The 23,256-nt window shown below is 36.3% G+C and overlaps 1 protein-coding gene and 1 pseudogene across 3 annotated transcripts in view; both read right to left on the reverse strand.

The window, feature by feature from the left end:
* UVRAG (UV radiation resistance associated) overlaps positions 1 to 23,256 on the reverse strand; it is a 313,347-nt gene that overhangs the window by 103,615 nt on the left and 186,476 nt on the right. The gene's annotated exons all lie outside the window — the stretch shown is intronic.
* Positions 5,195 to 6,029, reverse strand: LOC137771325 (tomoregulin-1 pseudogene; annotated as a pseudogene).

Raw genomic sequence — 23,256 nt, forward strand, 5'->3', positions numbered from 1 at the left:
CATGAGATTTGGAGAACAGAAGTGAAGCAGCAGCCATGAAGCTCTGAAGTGAATGGTGGTTAGACCCAGTAAGAGACAGACATGGGCTGCCTGCAGATTCCACCTGGTCTTGGTGCTCCTGTTCTGCATCTAGCTCTTGTTCCCAACCGCTGGTGCTGCTGACAAATAGTGACTCCAGGCCCACTAACAGATGCAGTGGTAACAGTCCTCCCTAGATGTTTCTCCACCTGCTCTCCTTTGGGGTTCCACTCAGCAGCTGGTTAGATCTTGCTTCCCACCTCCTGGCCTGAGCTGTCCACCTGCACCAAGCTTCTGAAGGGCTGGTTAGTGACTTTCTCTGATCCTCCAACTCCCCGTTTTGGATTCTTCTCCAGCTTCTCCCACAGTTTTGTAATATCTTATGCTTATAATAAATCCCTTATACCGTAACACTCATACTGATTCTGCTTTCCTGACTGAAATCTGACTGATGGAATTAATATCCTTTCATAATTCTTTGAGCTGTTTCTTTTAACTACTGAACCAAAAGCTTTTTATACTGTCTGGATTCCATCCTTCTTTCTTTCCTTCCTTCCTCCCTCTTTCCTTTCTTTCTTTTGCTATTTACATGCTGAAGTTTTCACTCACTAACTTATAAAAGGAAATTTTTGTTTTAAATTGAATCTTGACAGGAAGAAGGGATTCTCCCATGATTTTCTGGACAAAAAACCAAAGTCTCCAAAAAGTATTTGGGTATCCTATTTATTTTTTAGCTAAACTAATTTCTGATATATTTTCATAAAAATCAGAGTAGCAGAAGGCCTAGTTAAACCAGGTACATATATGTGTATATTCGTTTATTCAGATAGTTTGTGTCCTTCATTATCATTTTTATAATGTTATATATTTTTCATTGATAAAGGTCTTTCACATTTTTATTAAATATATTACGAGGTACTTATATTGTTGTCACTCTCTATTTGGTTATTACTGGTATATAGAATTTACTTAATTTTCATGTTGATCTTATATCCAACAAATGTGCTAGTTTTCTAACTCTAACCGTTTGCAGATTCCCTCACAGCTTCTACATAACATTCATATCTGCAAAAGACAATTTTGTCCCTTTATTTAAAATATTTATACTTCATCTCTTTTCTCCATTTAATTATATAGACCAGGACCTCAAGCATAACGTTTTTAAATATTTTATTATATAATAACTGGCATCCTTATCTGCTTTCTGACTTTAATGGAAATAGTTTCACTATTTAGCCTAATGGTTGTTATAGGATTGATAACTATTCTTTAGCATTTTAAAGAAATTCCCTGCTTTTTCTAGTTTTCAAATAGTTTCTATAACAACGACTAGTACTATTTGCAATCATTTGAGGCTTTACCATGTGCTGTATATATTTTACATATACTGGCTCATTGAATCCACCCAAACACCTAATGAGGTGGGTACTATTATTATCTCCATTTTACAGACAATAAAGTAAAGCATTGGGAGATCAAGTAATCTGTCCAAGGTCACATGATGTAACTGTTTTCTATTACTATTTAAAAAAAATACAAAACATTTCTCAGATTAAAACAACAGATTATATATCTTAAAAGTTCTCATTACAAGGAAAAAATTTGTAACTTTGTATAGTGATGGATGGTAACTAGCCTTATTGTTGTGATCAGCTCTCAGCATATACAAATATTGAATCATTATATTGTATACCTGAAACTAACATAATGTTATATGTCCATCACACCTTAAGTTTTTTAAAAAGCCACTCATTTATTAGCTCATATTTTTTGTAGGTCAGAAGTCCAGGCACAGCATAGTTGGGTTCTCTGCCCAACATCTAACAAGCATGAAATCAAGACAATACCATATACAATAAGTAAGAGTTTAGATTCAAACTCATGCCATCTGGTTCTACAATTTATGCTCCTAATCAAAACCTATTATTGTCTTTCTAAATAAGTGTTTAATTTTATTGAATGCTTTTTCTGCACTTAGTAAAAAAACAACCACATGATATTTCTGTTTATCTGTTAATGAGTGAATTATGTGGAAGACTTTTTAGTGTTGAGCCACTGACTCTTCTCAACTGCTAGATTCAGCTTGCACACATTTTAATTTGTATTTTTGTATTTATGTCCATAAATCAGTTTGTCTACCAGTCTGTTTTTCATATTGTCCTGATCAGGTTGTTTATTAAATGCCTTCAAGGCAAAAGCTTGCTCACCTTATCTCTCTAGGTTCTTGCCATCACTCAGCTTTTGACCTAAGTATTCTTTATTTTATTGTCAACTAATAGATACATTTAAGATTCTTTTTTTAATCCTACATTTTCAGTGTTGGTCCAGATATCTATTCTATCATGCTCTGGAAACAGATCTTATTCAGTTTTCCCATTTCTTTTTAAATCAATTTTGTTATATTTTACATACTTTTTGCTAAAAAATTCCATTCTACCTAAAAGTTGTTCACAGCATGTTCTTATGATTTTTCAGTCTCTGTTGTATCTATAAGTGTCTCCTTTTTTGTTGTCATAATTTCCTCTCTGTATTTTTTTACTCAGCCACTTTTAAATAATATTTCTTCACTGCCATTCCCTCTAATCTCTATTCCTAGAATTCCTATTAGATGCATGTTGACACCTCTTAATTAACCTCTGTGTCCTATAACTTCGGTCTCATATATCTCTTTATCTCTCTGGGCTGCAATCTGGGTGACGTTTTTCATTTCTATTTACTATTCACAAATTCTCTCCTTAAGTGTGTCTAGTCTACTATTTATGAGGGTCTTTTTTTTTTTTTTTAATATTTGTCTCACAAATGACTTTTATTTATTTATTTACTGGCTGTGTTGGGTCTTCGTTTCTGTGCGAGGGCTTTCTCTAGTTGCGGCGAGTGGGGGCCACTCTTCATCGCAGTGCGTGGGCCTTCTCACTATCGCGGCCTCTCTTGTTGCGGAGCACAGGCTCCAGACGCGCAGGCTCAGCAGTTGTGGCTCACGGGCCTACTTGCTCCGCAGCATGTGGGATCTTCCCAGACCAGGGCTCGAACCTGTGTCCCCTGCATTGGCAGGCAGATTCTCAACCACTGCACCACCAGGGAAGCCCAAGGGTCTTTTTAAAAAATACATTTTTCTATGTCTTTTGAGTCACAACTACCTATTTCTTTTTATTTATTTATTTTTTTTTTTAATTTATTTGGCTGCACCTGGTCTTAGTTGCAGCACACAGGATCTTCATTGCATGGCAGGTGGGATCTTTTTAATTGCGGCATGCAGGACCTTTAGTTGCGGCATGTGGGATCTAGTTCCCTGGCCAGGGATCGAACCTGGGCCCCCTGCATTGGCAACATGGAGTCTCAGCCACTGGACCACCAGGGAAGTCCCAACAACTACCTATTTCTGTTTCATAAAATCTCATTCTTTTTTTATGGATGCTATTTCCTCCTTTGAGAATTCTGAAATTCTTAAAAGTCTTCTTTTATATTATTATTTCTATTTCCTTATATGTGTATTCTCCTATTTTTTGGCCTTTCTTCGTATGTCCGTGGATTTCCCCTTTGGGTTTCCTACCCCCTGGACGTTTCATAAAAGATTAAAGTAGAAAAGAGTCAACTGAAAGAGCTATAAACAATTTAACCCTCAGTAAGTGTATGACTCCTAGATGAAAAGAGAGTATCTATACTCAAATTGAGTTTTAGTGTCTTCCAGGAGTTCAAGTGTTTGCAACACAATAGAGAAAAGAGGAATATTTTACTCAAAAGACATCTGGTGAACAGAATGATTAGCTGGGTTCTAGGAATCAATCTTTTTCTAATATTATCTGATGTTGCTCTGTGTATACAAGGGTACACTCAGGCACACCCATGTGTGAAATTCACGACAATGAATCATTTCTAATTTAATATTTGTAACCTTTTATTTCATTGGCTAGTTTTGAGTGTGAAAACACTGCTTATTGTTCCTCTGAATTAGTCTTGTCAAACAGATAGGTCCTGATGTCAGCATATTTTTGCAGGGAGAGAGGACTGGGTCATTTAAGCATAATTACATTATTTTCACTGGAAAAGCCAAAAAACTGAAATAGATATTCTGAACTAACAACTTTTAAGTTGGCCCTAAAACTTTATCTAAAAAGTACTTTCTAGTCAATAATCGGGCCTTTACTCTCAGTGACAAAATGACTGTTGAGACTAGTCCCAAACCACCCATCAACCAGCCATATCATTCTCTGCTCAAAATCAGATTGTCTTTCTTGCTCTCCCAGGGGTATGTCTGATGAATCTTGCAATGTGTTCATAAGACAAGGTAAAGAAAGGAGTGTTACTGAATAAACGGCACAAAACAAGGTATTTTTATTATCTCTCAAATTAGATAATAAACTGAGATAATATGCTCACTTTCTTAGTCTGTATCTGCTCTATAAAAACATCTAGCCTTTACAGAACTGATTTTAAACTAATCATTTATTTTAAAAGGGAAAAAAAGAGATGGTTTTAACTGGTTTTTTTTAAAATGATAGAGTAGGCTTTATTCAAATCTGTTTGTTAAACAGACTATTTTCACAACATCTAAATCTACTTTTCAGTGATCCGTTCCATCACTGCTACCATATACTTTTAAAAATTCAGAATTATTTTTTCAAAGAGAGAAATGACCAAATTCCAGTTCATACATCTTATAAATATTTTACATCTAACACACATAGCTTTACAGTTCATGCAACAGGTAGTGTCTAAAAAATCAGTTAATAAATCTCAAGAACATTGAAATGTCTAAACACAGTGTCTTCCAGATTTTTTTTGTAAGAAAAGTAATCTGTAAACATCTATACCTTCAGTTCAAGCTTGGTCATTTGCTGTGGTCATTGTGGAAGAAGTGGGTATGACTTTATAACCATTTGGAAGTGGTCCGTCTTTGCAAAAATATTACATTGCATGGGTAAAGAACAAGTCTTAGAATTACCATGTAGTACAAATTTGTGAAATCAATTTCTGTATTTAAAAACATAAAACAAAGACTACTAAACAGTCCAAAACTGCTGTAGCTGAATATTCTAAATACGAGCCAACAGTACTACACTAAAAATGTCCAGAAATAAGGCCTCTGAAATAAATATTTCCATTCTTTAAAAAAAAGACATAATAAATGTACATCACATGGTCAGTATACATATAAAAGTCATCAGTTTAAACCATTCTAGAAATATGTATCTGAAGTAAAATGGCCTAGGTTTTGCGGCTGTCGTCATCCTCTATTGTTTTTAGGGCATTTTCTTGTTATGCACATGACAACTGCTACTATAATGGCAATCTGTACAGCTCCAATAATTGCTGCAGTAAGAACATGAGTGAGCTTTTGCCTACTTGGCACTACATAGAGAATAGTAAAGTCTTGTCTTTTCACAGTGCTGTCCAGTGTAACCAGATTCACATCTATAAGATGCCTGAGTAGAATAAATGAATTCACATTTTCCATGGATACAGTAACTATTGAGGTTTTCAGGGCAAAGCATGTGGTTTCCAATATAAACATCTTCCCTTTCATCACTAGCATCTTTCACATCTGGTTGATATTGTAGTCCATCATTTTTCTTTCCCAACAAACTAGTGTCATCTGTGTCTGTGCAATGACCAAGATGCCTTATAGCAATTTGTTCTTGTTTTATATAAGATGCTTCTCGAACAAAACAGGGATTGTTATAGGAACTCCCATCAGAAGCAGACACAGGATTAAAACTGTATCCACTGCCATCTATATTACATACACACCCAACATTCTCTGCATCTTCATCACACTCAGCTTTATATTTGCAAGGTCCACACTTGGAGTGTTTTCTGCGAACAACTCTCCCTGCCCCTTCATCTTCTCTCTCTCCAGATCCAGAGCCATTATCAGAGTAGCATGGTCCCCTTGCTACTACTATTATCTCTTCCTGGTGCTTACAAGCAGCCCTTCTGAGAAAGCATTCATTTTGGTACGTGTCCCCATTTGATCCACAGATGGGAATATAATTTGTATGGCACATATACATAACTTCTGAGAATTTTGTGCCTTTTTGTTTTTTTGGCTGTGTTGAGTCTTCGTTGCTGCGCTCGGGCTTTCTCTAGTTGCGGTGAGCGGGCTTCTCATTGCGGTGGCTTCTCTTTTTGCGGAGCATGGGCTCTAGGTACGTGGGCTCAGTAGATGTGGCTCTCGCAGGCTCTAGAGCGCAGGCTCAGTAGTTGTGGTGCATGGGCTTAGTTGCTCGAGGCATATGGGATCTTCCGGGACCAGGGATTGAACCCGTGTCCCCTGCATTGGCAAGTGGACTCTTAACCACTGCGCCACCATGGAAGTCCCTGCCATTTTTTTTTTTGAATTTTATTTTATTTTTTTATACAGCAGCTTCTTGTTAGTTATCTATTTTATACATATTAGGGTATATATGTCAATCCCAATCTCCCAATTCATCCCACCAGCCACTCCATTAGTATAATCCAAAGACCTAGAAAAATGTCTCTCAGGCAGTACATAATTACTGAACATTTGATGAATGAATGAATAGGTGAGCAGGTTCATTTATGCGTTTATAATTCTGATACTATGAACCCTGACTTTGAATAAGCATTTAATAATACAAATACTACAAAATTGAGTTAAGTGTCTATTCCAAATTGCATGCTAAAAAGACAGGTAGCTTCCCCCCAAAATGATACAAAATGAGAAAGGAAACTTCTTTCAATTAAGTGTGACCAACCTGTATCTTCTTAGAACAGAATACTGCTTATCATTTCCCCTAGAAATCTCTGAAGGAAAATAACATGCTATTTATTTACCAAATTCTTTTCAACCACCTCAGGAATCTCCCATTTTTTTATTTATGCAGAGACCACAAATAATATAGAAGCCAGAAAATAATAAAAGAAAGTCTTGTATCTCCCATACAGAACACTATTTAGCAAATTCAATATTAGGAGGTGACTTCTAAAAAGTTTTTCCTCTAGTAACTAATTTTTTAAAGTCAGAAATGACAAAATTATGCTACTGCACACTCAAAAATAAATATTCCTTCTATGGAATATTTTACAACAGAAGTTGTCTCAGTAAATTCATTCCTCATCTACACATTTTAAAAAGGTTTAGTAGAGCTGTCAATCAAACTCCAAGACACTTGCCATTTCTCATTAACTTTCCAACTGTATATTTATACAAACTAAATAATAAAATGCTCCAGTTGCTTACTGGTGTGTTTAATTAACTTAAACAGCAGTAAATTTCTATAACTACCGTTAACACTTCTAGTATTTCATCACTAGACTCTCCACATCATGAACCTGGGAGTCATCATTTATATTAATGGGAGTTACTAACAAGCAGGATGGGAAGAATTAATTCTTTTGTAAGTCTTTTAAAAAGGTTTCCAATATTATAAATGAGTAGCACTCAAAATTCTTGGCATTATTATCATCAATACTTCCTCAAAAGTAAATATGGAGAACCACTATTATAAATCTAAAACTAATCAAGCAAGAACTGGTATATGAAAATTATATGAATTATGAGAAAAAGTAACCACCTGCATCAGCCCTGTATGAAAAGGAGACGCTGTATACAAAGAAACATGTATTCTAGTCTTAAAGGAAGTAGCTTTAAGAAAAAAAAAAGGGGGGGGGGCTTCCCTGGTGGCGCAGTGATTAAGAATCTGCCTGCCAATGCAAGGGACATGGGTTCGAGCCCTGGCCCGGGAAGATCCCACATGCCGCAGAGCAACTAGGCCCGTGCACCACAACTACTGAGCCTGAGCTCCAGAGCCCGCAAGCCACAACTTCTGAGCCCACGTGCCACAACTAATGAAGCCTGCACGCCTAGAGCCCGTGTTCCAAAACAAGAGAAGCCACAATGAGAAGCCTGCTCACCGCAACAAAGAGTAGCCCCCGCTCACTGCAACTAGAGAAAGCCCGCGCACAGCAATGAGGATCCAACACAGCCATAAATATATGAATGAATGAATGAATGAATGAATAAATAAATAAATTTATAAGAAAAGAAAATTATGTTTCACTGTAATGGAGACCCTGAAAGGAATAGTACAAAAGGATAGAGTCACTTTAAAAAAAGTAAATACTAGCTATATAATTGTGAATAATTCCAATACAGAATAATAGGGGTAACCAAGAGATAATTTAATTATCTACATAATATAGACACAATAAATATTCATAGATAGCATATATGTAAAAGCTACTCAAAAGCCTAATATATAACCAAGAGTGAGGCTGTTAGGTTGAGGAAGGTTTGTGCAGATTTAACTGTATTTTCAAATCGCCCTCTGAAACAAACTAATTGAAGCTCTCACAAAGGATAAGAGTTCCTTTTCATCTATATGCTCACCAAATTAGGTACTAAACAGACATTCGATTTTTGGCCAGGTTGATGGATGTAAAATGGTATCTCTTGTGGTGTTAATTTGCATTTTCCCGATTACTAGTGAGACTAGTAAAATACCACTGAGTATTTTTTCCTTATGTTATTAGATATTTAGGGTTTGTTCTTCTGTAACAGCTTCCTTATACACTATGTCCATATTTCTATTGGGTTGACTGCTCCTTTTCTTATCAATATATAAAGGGTTTTTTTCCCACATATTCTGGATCCTGACCCTTGGCTGATCTATGTGATACGAATCTCTTCTCCTGATATGTGGCTTACCTTTTCATTTTGTTTTTGTTTTCTTTTGTTATTAGCAAGTTTTAAAAAATGAAATCAAAGTTATGGATCATTTCTCATATTATGGTCTGTATGTTTCTGTGATTTATTTAAGAGATCCTTTCTGAATTAGAAGCCATGGACTTCTCAAATTTCTCATTTCTACTTATTATTATCACCCAGTATACAAATATTTACTGACTGACTATTATATGCAATGGTAATTTTATATAAATTCCCTCTTTTACTCTTCACATTTCTCTAAAGCCAGTGCACGGAGACTAGTGAGGCGAAATAAACTGGTTCAAGATGTGCTTGATACTGAAGTTCTTTCAGAAGAGTGAAATGGAAAAGCCATTTCTCCTTTCCTAAGTTTAGAAAACACAACTTTTATTATTCACATGCCAATATATATAGTTAATCCCTGTTAAATAGTTATACATGGAAGTGACTATATGTTTAAGTCAAATCAGTCATATATTTATTATAACCAACCTGTGATCCAGAACACTTTATAAAGATATATTACTATGCTTTGAATAAATGGATATATGTATATTGATATTAACCACTCAAAGCTAATCATCTTTGAAAGTAATTTTCATTTTTACCTCAACTAAAGATTGAACTATTAACTTATCCCTCTTTTATTTATGCCTAAAAGAAAACTGCTGAGCAACTTGAAGTCACTCACCAGGCTGGGTGAGAAACTAGATGCTTTGGCCAATGGAAAGGTGCAATACCTGTTTTGTGCCAGGGTGTGTGTGCTTCTGTTGTATCTAGCCTTTGCTTGGGCAGCTCCTAAGCCTCTTCCACACTCAGCAGCTCAGATGTTTAGGGGCCACCTCCTAAAGCATGCCTTTGCTGGCTGCTCAACTCATCCCCAAGTATTTCTAACATGACCCTTATAATGCTGAGGATGACTGTCTACTGACTTGCTCTCCATCCCTGATGCCACTTCAGCAGCTGAGTAATTTCACCTAATACCAGCAACTTGTGCAGTGACAAACGTGTACTAGTCCTCAACATATGGTTTGACTTCAGTGATGTAACTCTTTTGCAATTTAACTCTCCTGTGACTTAACTATACATGAGTTAACTCTCATATCAATTTTTCATTTCAAGGAATTAGAGAAGAAAAACTCTGAATACCAATTGATCATTTAATCCAATTCAGAAGTTACATTTGGTGATCTTATAACTGTAAATTATTGTGGGGAGAGGCGTAAAAAATGGCAGTGAATAGAACTATCTGGTTAAAAGAATGATATAAATTTGTTTTACAATTACACTATTATCCAGGACATAAATGTTATTCCTAGAAAACTGTCTAAAGAACTATTATAATAAGATGCTTTGGGAAGTTAAAATAAGTTCACATCTACCTAAAAATAATTTTCTTATTCTTTCCACCCATTTATTTCTTCAGAAAACCAAAAGATTCCACAAATCACTTACAACAAACTCTCCGGCTTGATATAATTATCCTCATATCCCTCATTATTTGCCTACCAAAAAATCTAACATAAGAATTAAAGGAAAGAAAGATACTACTTTCAATGTAACATCAATAAAATTAAGTCTTATTTATTAGAGTAAATGATTAATTCATATCAGAATCCAAAGCATCTATGCTGTCATATGATACACATTAATAACAGACTGCAGAAGGCCAGTCCATGCTACCTGGAGAGCTCATTGATGCTCTGGGGACCTCCTGTTGAGAAACACTGATTTCACATATTCTAATAATGTAACAATCTTTAACCCATGACATAGCCCACTATTAACTAAATATATTATTCCTCTACCTTCCCCGGTCCCTCAAAGCGTTACATTGAACCTCTCTGATTGGAGCACACTGCAAACCAGAAAAGCAGTAAGTTCAAGTTAGGGTCACATGTCAGAGTCATCTGGTTTTCTTTTTTATTCCACTGTCCCATTACATTACTGTATTTTAATTTAGTTGGTTGCAGAATGCTGAGATGACAATAATACTAGAGAAGACTTCCTCATCCAGATAATAACATCAGCACTGTAAAACACACTTCATTAAAAACAACACACACAACAATATGCTTCCAAGTGTCAGAGATGAAATAGCTACACAATTACTTTTGACTCATTTTCCACATTTCCCCTCTCTCAGTGGACTGCCTAATCTCCATAAGGTGTTCATTTCCTGTTTCACCCAGCAACCACCTTCTGCATTTTTATTTTGTTGATTTCTGCTGCCTAAAATTTCCATGGGGATTCCTCATTTTAAAACACACTCTTTGCTCTCACTCCTGAACACAGCCCCATTAGCACGGCTGCCTGTGCCTTGGATTACAAGAGGCACTGAAGTTAATAGCTTCCCATGGTCCTAAGGAAGTGTATGAAACAAGGATTGTCCTGGCCAGAGCATCTAGAGTTAAAACTATGGGCTAGAGCATGGAGTGTCAGATTACTTAATAGCATTTGCAGAAACTGAACATCCCTTTTGCTCTCCTAATTCAATTCAAAAAATATTTATTGAGTGTTTACACAATACAAGGCTCTCGGTAAGACAATGGAGTAAGTTTCATGCCAAGTAAGATGCAGTTTCTACACTGAAAATATTTCAGACAAGAAAAAGACAAATAACTCTAATACATCACTTGTATCACTGGGTTGTTGTTAAAATGAAATGAGAACATATATAAACATAATTCATTTCTGAGATACTATATAGAAAGAATTGTTCATAGGATTACAAAAGACTATGACAGTCCATCAAACTATGGGGATTTAAGAAAGACTTTATGAGGAAAGTTTTAGATAATAATGGAAGAGCTTTATGTACAACCACAATTAGGTTATGAACTGAGAGGGCACTGGGATAAGACTAAAAAAGTAAGTAGCGGGCCAGGCTGGGAACTGTTTAACTATTTGAACATGCTCTACATTCCCTTTAAGAATAAGGGTTTCAGCATTCGCTAAACTGATAGGTTCTAAAACACAGACACTTGCTCGACTCATTAGCAGATATTAGGCAGTAAACTCCCTGAGTAGTTGAAGTAAGAAACAAGCCTTCAGACCTGCAACAGTTTTTTTTACCCAGTGCTCTGGGAAACTTCATTAGTCCTTTCCATTTACACCAATGACTGAAAGACGATGTACCTCGTGGCATTACTACAAAAAGAAATCTAGCACTATTCTACTGGGTTGCATTTTTAATTTTCCTTAACCTTTTCTTAGGCCCACCTTTCCTTTTGGCACCTAGAATTAGAAAAAAAAAAAAAATTACATGGCTGCCTGGAATTACTGTTGCAAAGCTCAATGTATACATAATAGTAGGTGCAAAATTTTATTGAGCATCTTCTGTGTGCCAAGCACTGTGCTTCATTTAAACCTCATGATAATCTAGTGGCATAGATATTATACCAGGTGAACCAAGACTCAGAGAGGACAACCTTTCCCCAGTTGCTCAGTGATTAGAGGTGAAGTACCAACATAACTTCAAAGACTTAAGTGATTAAAAAACAAAAACAAACTCTGCCTAGTTTAAATAAATTGAGGAAAGAGAGAAGAAAAGAGAGGCATTTTGCATTGTACCTTTTAGAGGAAAAACAAATGTTAAGTGAACCAACTGATAAATGAGATTTAAATAATTAACATTTTCAATAAGAACACGGTGACTCCGCTTAATATATAGGAATTCACATCATGGCATTTTTCACCAGTGAGCTTCCCCTAAACCAGGAAAGGGGTATTTCAGTCTCATATATAGCCCCTTTTTGATAAATATACTTCTTCCATCTCCTAAATGCTCGCTTAAAAGTACTACACTTAACAATTGGACCATCTTCTGGGCTTGATTCCCTCAGGGGGCCAGATCAACGTGAAGGCTTAGTTAACTTCTTATTTGACCTTACTTCATCTTTCAACCTCTTTCTCCATTTGTGAAATGAAGGGGTGACTCATACGACCTAAGAATATTCTGACTGGTTTTAAAACACAACATCTACAATGCTGCATGTTCAGAAACATTTTTTTTCATCTTTATTTTTGTTCCATGGTGTACCCTTAGGTAGTTATAATGGAGCTGTACTATAGACATTTGGGAAAGTTTTCACATGAACAGAGATCTTTCAACTTAGGCCACACTCCTGTAATCAAGTAGAAAACCTGAAAGAACTAATAATTTTATTCATTTCAGCTATATCAGTCACACTGAAAAATATTTGTTTGATTATACTTTTAAGGTGCACAGCAAGAAAAAATAGAAAACCAAAGCATTTGGTTCACCCTCTGCCTCAAGTCATCACAATCATTGTTCAATATAAAGGTCTGAGGTCTGAGTTCCTGACTACTTTAAATGCCAGCATCTGAGCAACAACATATAATAAAATGAAGATGAAGGTTACAAAAAATGTTCTAATTTATAGGATAAACAGTAGAAGAGTTGAAAATTAAGGCCACATCACTTAAGCCTAAGCATCATGTGAAAATCTCCCACTTCTGGAAGGAGGCCATCAGATTTAATTGGACGCCATGAAAGTAAACATGCTAATTTAGTGAAAACAGCGACTACTTCTGAACTCTCCACATTAAAACAGCTTGATTACAAACAGAAGCTGAGAATGTTTTTAGGAAAGAATCTAGAATTTTTAATATAAGATGTGTCAACAGGTGTTTAAGTATGCCTAAAGCAGAGAAGAATAGCAATGAGGAGTCAGAATTACAGTCTGAAAAAAATTTAGGTTTTCAATACATGCTAATGAAATCCCAAGGGTCAGTCACTATTTCTATAGAGAATCTGCTACTTATGCAAATAAAATTCAAAGTATTCTCACTGATTCAAGGAGACACCATTAGAAAAAATTCTCATTCATTTATTAACAGGTCAATGTGGCCAGGCCAAGAGGTAGGCTGAAGGAATACAGAGATAGGGCATCAGTCTGATCATTGCCACTCGGCAAATTCCTTTGTCCCTTCCCTCCTGGCAAAATGCAACCTGGTTATGCTGAAGGGGAAGCTCCATAAACATCCAGACATGCCAAGGCGGCTGCAAGGTGGCTCAAGTCACAGGCCTGGGGATCTGTCTCACCAGCTCCTTTATGTATAAGTATGCATGATGGCCATATGCACCCCAGTCACAAAAAGGTGGCAGATCATTAAAACTGACCATTCCTTCTCTCATGAGCATGAGATCCACATGCAATGCCTACAATCTGGGCCCATTACTGTCTGATTTTGGATATATCACAATGTCTTTGCACTCTAGAATTTGTTTCTAAAAGAAATCAGAACCAATAGGGTTAAAAAAGCAATTCCTGGGGTTTTAGAAGATCTTCCACAGGAATAAACATAAGCACAAAAAAATCCACAAAATGGGAAAAGCAGCACTACCATTTCTCTTGGTTCCAATAATTCCACTACAGAAAAATAGCTGACCAGCTTTTAGAGATCTGTAAAAACCTTGTCAGGGACAGGCCAGGAAGTTTCAAAAGTGCCTGCCAATTTACACCACTCCCTGTTTCTCCTTCTGAAAATAAAACAAAAAATTTCAGACATCTTTTGAGGGCTTGAAAAAGCCAAATGCTCTGACCAGCTATGTCGTAGCTCAATCTATTGAGCTAGTCTATTCTGAATGTATTACCTAACAGACGGTTAAGTAGCACAACAACAATGACCAACACATTTCATTTCAAAAATCACTTTAAAACCTACTTTTCAGTCCTCAGTGAAAAAAGAAATAAGGGGTAAAAGAACATTGCAGCTGGACTCTGGCTACATTCCTTCGTGTTTTGTGGTCTGAGCCTCAAAATGAAATGCAGCAAAGATTTCAGAGTTTCCCTTTACAGTGTGCAGGTGCACAAGTAATGGTTTAGGCAAGGCATCAGTCCAGACCTGGGCTTCAAACAGACCAGACAAAGGAAAAAACTAATTTTTGGTGTTTTTTTCCCCCTTCTAGCAAAACTAGCTAAATAGAGCTTTGAACCCTAATATATCACATTCCAAAAGCCAGATGAAACAGGTAATCAGAGAGGGCAGAGGCCGAGGATTCCTAGGCCTATTACAATAAGCATAATTTATCCAATGAGTCATTTAATTCCTATTTTCCCATGAAGACCTGATTCCACCTAATACCCTGGAAAGGTTCACATGAAAATCGACACACTCAGGAGAAAAGAAAACCATGTCTAATCTGCTCTTTCAGTCATCCAGGCTAATAATCGAGAGGCTGATTCAATCAACAAGCATAATCAATAAATGTATTTGTATTTAGATATTTATTTACACATCTATGTTGCTCCAAAACGGATCTGAAGTGCTTTACTGCCCAGTGAAAATATTTGATAGTTCATAAAATCTAAGACAGCATCAACTGTGAACTGCATCATTAACTTATGTACCACTAAGAAAAGATAAATGCTATCAATCATGCCATTAATTGTAAGATGTATCTCATTTTTAGCAATATTAAAATGTCAAAAGTATTTACATTAGAATCAATAAAATACAATTTGTGTTTCAGTGAAAAGGGGAAGATGGAGGTATAATATAAAATTCGTTCACTAAAAAGCAATTCCTGTGGTTCTCCTGGCTGCCAAAGAAAAAAATGAGTAACATAATCACCACAATCTCGCTGGCCTTCCCACATTGCTTCGGAAAATCAATCAATAAACAAATCATCCCTACTACTCACACTGGCGCATACTACTTGGAGTGCTCACATGTTAAGCTGCTCCTTCACAAATTAAAGTGCGCTGCTGATCTGGAGAGAGGGTATTTATCATTTCGAGGAGCACCCCTCCTTCAAGCTCTCAAAGTGATTTTCCTACATAACTAATATTTTAAGGCAGAGCATCATGCATAATTTGATAAAAATCTGGAGAGATACTTAATTTTCTTAATATGGAACCTACAGAAGGTTGGGAGGCATTCTCCACAAAACTACAAGGTCATCTCTGTGAAAGACATATCTGGTTATGGTATTCTCCTCCTCTTAAAATTACCTAGGGGTCCCTTCATCCCTTACAAGTAGTGTTTTTCATCATTACACAAACAAATGGGATGGAGTCAGCAAAAATGGTACAGTAAGTAGATCAAAGGACTTGTCCCTCTAGAGAAACATTGAAAAAAAAAAAATCAAGCAAAAACTGTCAGTCAAAGGCTTACAACAACTGCCTGAACAATGAATCAAGAGAAAGGAAGCTCAAAATCAGAAGGAATGCTTTGCAGCATTTTTACTTATCTTGTCCTTAACCCCCTCTCCAGCTCAGCAGTGGTCTTAAAGACAGCAGCCTGCCCTTGTGGGGCCCTGACCCCTGGTTCTTAAGGGAGCAGAGCAGATCTTATTCTAAAAAAATTTGGGTTGGTTTGTCCTAACTTGTCTGGGGGCGACCTGCAGGACTAATGCAAGGTACTTGCCTTTGTTTTGCCTAGTCAGAACTCACTCAGTGAGGAAAAGCAGAAGACACTGCTCAAGAAGTAAGGCAAACCAACAAACCCCATAGCCTCCTTGTGCAAAAGATTAAGGTTGAGACACACAACAAACTGTCTAAAGTCTGGGAGGAAAAGCTGGGGAGAGTTTCTCTGAGAAATTAGTGTATTCAAAAGTACCCACACACACTGGGGAATCAGAAGTTACAGTGGGAATGTAAGTTGGTGCAGCCACTGTGGAAAACAGAATGGAGGTTCCTCAGAAAACTAAAAATAGAATTACCAAATGATCCAGCCATCCCACTCCTGGGCATATATCCAGAGAAAAACATGGTTTGAAAAGATACATGCACCCCAATGTTCATCACAGCACTGTTTACAATAGCCAAGTCATGGAAGCAACCTAAATGTCCATCGACAGATGAATGGATAAAGAAGATGTGGTACATATATACAATGGAATATCAGCCATTAAAAAGAATGAAATAATGCCATCTACAGCAACATGGATGAACCTGGAGATTATCATACTAAGTGAAGTAAGTCAGAGAAAGACAAATATCATGATATAGCTTATATGCAGAATCTTTAAAAAATGATACAAATGAACTTATTTACAAAACAGAAACAGACTCACAGACTTAGAGAAGGAACTTACGGTTACCAGGGAAGAAGGGTGGAGGGAGGGATAGATTGGGAGTTTGAGACTGACATGTACGCACTGCTATATTTAAAACAGATCACCAACAAGGACGTACTGTATAGCACAGGGAACTCTGCTCAGTATTCTGTAATAACCTAAATGGGAAAAGAATTTGAAAAAAGAATAGATACATGTATATGTATAACTGAATCACTCTGCTGTACACCTGAAAGTAACACAACATTGTTAATCAACAATATTCCAATATAAAATAAAATTTTTTTTAAATTAAATTAAATTAAAAAATTTAAAAAATAGAAAAGAAGTTACGTACATGCTCAGAACAGAATGCACGCTCAGAAAACACCTGAGAAGACCCTAGGCTTTCACCTCTGGCTGACTGCTAGGCTTACTGCAAGAAGTGAAGGCTAAGGACTTCTGGTTGAAATGAAAGGACACTACACAGTTACTGAAAGCTGGACAAAGAAATAAAGATCTCCAGTGAAGGTAACTACCTACACAGGTAAATTTAAAAGACAGTATTATGGGCACACAATGTATAAAGATGTCATTTGTGACAATAACAACATAAAGGTGGGGAGACAGAGGTATAGAGGAGCAGAATTTTTACGTACTACTGAAGCTAAGTGGGTATCATTTCAAACTAGATTGTTATAGGATGCTAATTATAATCCCCAGAGTCACCAATAAGAAAATATCTTAAATACACTGAAAAAGAAATGAGAAGGGAATCAAAATGGTACATTACAAAAAATCAATTAAGAAAAAAAAAAGAGGCAGTAATAGAGGAAATGAGGCACAAAAAAGGTATAAGAAATATGGAAAACAAAATGCAGAAGTAAATCCTTCCATACCACAAATTATGTTAAATATTGTATAAGTAGATTAAACTCTCAGTCAGAAGGCAGAGATTGGCAGAAAGGATTTAAAAAAAAAATGATCCAACTATATACTGCCTACAAGAGACTCATTTAATTAATTTTTTGTTTTTTAATTTTTATATTTTTGGCCTTACCACGGGGCATGCAGTATCTTAGTTCCCCGACCAGGGATCGAACCTGTGCCCCCTGCAGTGGAAGAGCAGATTCTTAACAACTGGACCCCCAAGGAAGTCCCTGCAAGAGACTCATTTTAGATCCAAAGATACAAATAGGTTCAAAATGAAAAGATGGGAAAGATATTCCCAAACACAGTAACCAAAAGAGAGCTGGGAGGCTATCCGAATATCAGACAAAATAGTCTTTAGGTCAAAATTGTTACAAAAGGCAAAAAAGTTCATTATATAATGATAAAAGGGTCAGTTCATCAAGAAGAAGTAGTAACTCAAAACGTACGCACTAAACGAGAGCCCCCAAGTAAAAGAAGCAAATGTTGACAGAATTGAAGGAGAAACAGTCCTACAATAATAGCTGGAGAGCTTAATACTCCACTTCCAATAATGGACAGCATATATAGACAGAAGATCAATAAGGACATATAAGACTTGACAACACTATAAACCAACTAGACCTAACAGACATATATAATAGAACACTGCATCTAACAATATTCTACACATTCTTCTCAAATGCATGTGGAACATTCTCTAGGATAGACCATATATTAGGCCACAAAACAAGTCTTAATAAATTAAAAAATTCTGAACTCATACAAATTATCTCTCCATCACAATGGAATTAAACTAGAATTCAATAACAGAAGGAAAACTAGAAAATTCACAAATATGTGAAAATTAAACCCTTTTAAACAACCAATGGGTTAACTGAAGAAAGCACATGGGAAATTAGAAAATACTTTGAGAGGAAGGAAAATAAAAATACAATATGTCAAAATTTATGAGATGTGGAAGTTTAAAGGTATAAACACTGACATTAAAAAAGAAAGCTCTCATATCAATAACCTAACTTTACATCTAAAGGAATAGAAAACAAAACCCAAAGCTAGCAGAATGAAAGAAATAATAATGATTAGAGTAGAGATAAAAGAGACAAAAACAACAGAGAGAATCAACAAAACCAAAAAGTCAATTCTTTGAAAAGATCCATCAAATCTTCTTATTCTAGCTAAAAGTTTTTAGCTACAATAAGAAAATAAAAAAGACACAAACAACTAAAATCAGAAATGAAAATAGACATCATTAAAGACCTTACAGAAACGAAAGGGATTATAAAAAATACTATGAACAACTGTCACCAACAAATTAGAGAACCTAGACGAAATGGTCTTGTTCTTAGAAACACACAAATGGTATAAACTGAGTCAGGAATATATAAAAAATATGAAGAGGCCTATAATAAGAAATTGAATCACTAATCAAAAACCTCCCAACAAAGAAAAGTGCAGAACCACTTGGCTCCACTGGTAAATTCTAACAAACATTTAAAAGAAGAATTAACAGCAATCCTCAAACTCTTCCAATAAAGTAGAAGAGAAGGGAACACTTACTTCATAATGCTTTCTATGAGGCCACTATTACTCTGACAGAAAAGCCACGCAAGAAAACTATAGACCAATATTCCTTATAAATATAGATGCAAAAATCCTCAATGAATTGCTAGCAAACTGAAGCCAACAGCTTATTAAAAGGTCCTCTTTGCAGAAATAGAAAAGATGATCTTCAAATTCATGTGGAATTGTAAAGGGCTCTGAATAGCCAGAAAAGTACTGAAAAAGAACAAAGTTGGAGGATTCACAATTCCCAATTTCAAAACGTATTGTGGAATTGATATAACAATAGACAAATGAACCTGTGGGCTAGAACTGAGAGTTCAGAAATAATCTATGGCTAACTGATTTTCAACAAGTGTGCCAAAGCCATTCAACGAGGAAAGAATAGTCTCTTTAACAAATGATGCAGATACAGCTGGATATCCTAATGTAAAAGAATGGAGTTGGACCCCCTAAGCCATAACATATACAAAAATTAACCCAAAGTGGGTCAAAGACCTACATATGAGAGATAAAATGATAAGACTATTTCAAGAAAACAAAGGGGTAAATCTTCATGACCTTGGATTTAGCAATGGATTTTAGATATGAAACCAAAAGCTCTAGAAACAAATACACACAAAAAAGATAAATTAGACCTAATGAAAATCTGAAACTTTTATGCATCAAAGTACACTATAAAGAAAGTAAAACAACTATTTTAATCTCCTCTTATTCACCCCATTGATAAGAGACCCCTAGGGTCATGGGGATGGTTGAACACTCAACATCTGACACTGGACATATGAGATTAAAAGCAGATTACTAGTCACACATACTCAAATCCCAGGGGAGGAGGACACCGCATGCCACGCAGGCTCACACGGGGTTACACTTGAGAAGAGAGTGAACAACCAGGAGCTATGGGTGGCAGGCTCTGTAGTATGAAAAGGACAGAGTGATGATGATTGGTTCCCAGGGGAGGATGTGATTGGTTTGTTTCCATAATTACCCATCTGGCAAGGAACTGAAATTCACTACTCAGGAATAAGCAGAGACTACCTAGACCCCTGAATAAAGAGGGTTGTTTGGATAGGGGGCCTGATCCATGGAAGCAGAGTTGGGAGGGACTGTTCAAGGCCCTCCTGGTTTCACCAGATATCCAGGCAGCACATAATACTGACCTTAATTTTAGGCCTTAAACTGTAACAACAACCTAGAGAATGGGAGAAAATACTTGCAAATGATTTATCTGATAAGAGTCTAGTATGCAGAATATATAAAGAAGTCTTACAACTCAACAAAAACAGGAACAACCCAATTAAAAATATGGGCAAGAGGTGAGGGAGATTGAGAGGTACAGACTTCCAATTACAAATTAAATGAGTCACGGGTTTGAATTGTACGGTGTGGGGAGTATAGTTTTAATTATGTAATATCTTCATATGGTGACAATAATTAGACTTATTGTAGTGATCATTTTGAAATGCACAGAAAAATCAAATCACTATGTTGTTACCAGGACATAGTGTTGTAGGTCAACTGTACTTCAAAAACAAACAAACTCATAGGAAAAGAGATCAGATTTATGGTTACCAGAGGCGGAGGGGTAAGGGGTGGGGAGGAAATTGTATGAAGGCAGTCAAAAGGTACGAACTTCCAGTTATACGATAAACAAGTACTGGGGATGTAACATACAACATGATTGATATAATTAATACCACTGAATGTTATAAATAAAAGTGGTTAAGAGAGTAAGTCCTAAGAGTTCTCATCACAAGGAAAAAATTTTTTTTCTATTTCTTTAATTTTTTTTCCTATATGAGATGATGGGTGTTCCCTAAACTTACTGTGGTCAGCATTTCATGATGTATATAGGTCAGTCATTATGCTGTACACCTTGAACTTTTACGGTGCTGTATATCAATTATATCTCAATAAAACTGAAAGGAAAAAAAACAGGCTGAAAATCTGAGTAGGTATTTCTCCAAATAAGATATACAAATGGCCAGCAAGAACATGAAGAAATGTTCAACATCATTAGTCATAAAGGAAATACAAATCAAAAGCACAATGATACGTATACCACTTTATACCAGGGAATGTAAGCTGGTGTAGCTGTTGTGGAAAACAGTTTGGTGGTGCCTCAAAAAGTTAAACATAGAATTACCATATGACCCAGCAATTCCACTTCAAGTTATATGCTCGAAAGAACTGAAAATGGATACTCAAGCAAATACTTGTACATGAATGATCGTAGCCAAAGAGTGGAAATAACCCAAATGCCCATCAACAGATGAATGCATAAACAAAATGTGGTATATACAGTCAATGGAATATTATTCAGCCATAAAAGTGAAGCACTGATTGTGCTCAATGTGAATACACTGAAAATATTAGGCTAAGTGAAAGAAACCCTAAACAAAAGGTTACATGTTGCAAATGATTCCAGTTATACGAAATATCCAGAACAGGTAAATCCATAGAGACAGAAAGCAAATGGGTGGCTGCCAGGGACTGAAGAAAGGGGTTACTGGGTAGGAGAACAGGGAGTGACTTAATAGATACAGGGTTTTCTTTCAGGGTGATGAAAATGTTTTGGAACTAGATAGAAGTGGTGATTACATAACACCATGAAGATACTAAATGCCACTGAATTGTACACTTTAAAAAAGTTATGTTATGTGAATTTCACCTCAATTTTTTAAAAAGAGGAAAGAAACCATACTCATGTCCCCTTCTGTCAAACATATGTATTTCAGGCTCTCTTTAAATAAAAGGTTTTGAAATTGAAAATAATACTTGGGCTATAAATTAATCAATGCCTTTGAAAAGGAACTGAATAAAACTATACATGTGCTCCCTGCCCTCCACTTACAAGCCCTACCAGATATAGTACTAAATTCTTCCACTGATGCCCACCTTTCCTGCCTTTTCTCTTGCAGTTTCCTAAATAGAGTGGAGGATATTTCATTTCTTCACGCCCACGAACACAACGTTCGCAATCCATCAATAGAACAGTGGTTCTCAAACCTGACTGCACATTACAGTCACTTCAGGGGCTTTAGAAAAATATATCTCATGTCTGGGCCTATCAACTGGATCAGAATTTCTGGAGGAGAGGCATTTCCATGTTTCTATGCTAGATTATTTTTATTCTGCCTTTAGTATTTCCCTTAGTATAGGTCGGCTGAGATGCATTTTCTCAGTACTGACAGTCTGAAATGTCTTTATTTTGCCTTTACTTTTTTTTTTTTTTTAATTAATTTATTTTTGGCTGCATTGGGTCTTTGTTGCTGTGCGTGGGCTTTCTCTAGTTGCGGCGAGCGGGGGCTACTCTTCATTGTGGTGTGCGGGGCTTCTCATTGTGGTGGCTTCTCTTGTTGTGGAGCACGGGCCCTAGGCACATGGGGTTCAGTAGTTGTGGTGCACGGGCTTAGTTGCTCCATGGCATGTGGGATCTTCCCGGACCAGGGATCAAACCCGTATCCCCTGCTTTGGCGGCAGATTCTTAACCACTGTGCCACCGGGGAAGTCCCCTGCCTTTATTTTTGAAGGATAATTCACTGAATACAGAATTCTAAGTTGGCAGTATTGTTTTACATGCTTTAAAAATGTCACTGCATCACCTCCGGTTCCCAATGTTTCTCTTAAGAAATTAGCTTTCAGCCTTATTATTGCTCTTTTGAAGCAAATCTCTTTTCTCTCTAGGTACTTTTAATATTTTCACTTTATCTCTTTGGTTTTCAGCTGTTTTACTATAATTCCCCTAAGTGTGTTTGCTTTGTACTTATTTTGTGTTGCATTTAATGCTTCTTGAACTTATAGCTTGATGTCTTTTGTCAAATTTGAACTCTGTCATTATCTCTTAAAATGTTACAATTACCCTATGTGCTCTCTTCTCCCTCTCTGTGACTCCAATTATATGTATATTAGACTTTTTATTGTGTCCTACATATGTCTAGCACTTTTCGATAAATCCATCTCTTTTGTACTTGTGCCTGGTCAGGTATTTTCTCCTGGGCTATCTTCCAGTTAACAAACCCATTCTTTAGATATGTACAATCTGCTG

This window comes from Eschrichtius robustus, chromosome 11 (genome assembly GCF_028021215.1).
Source record: "Eschrichtius robustus isolate mEscRob2 chromosome 11, mEscRob2.pri, whole genome shotgun sequence".
Classification (NCBI taxonomy): Eukaryota; Metazoa; Chordata; class Mammalia; order Artiodactyla; family Eschrichtiidae; genus Eschrichtius; species Eschrichtius robustus.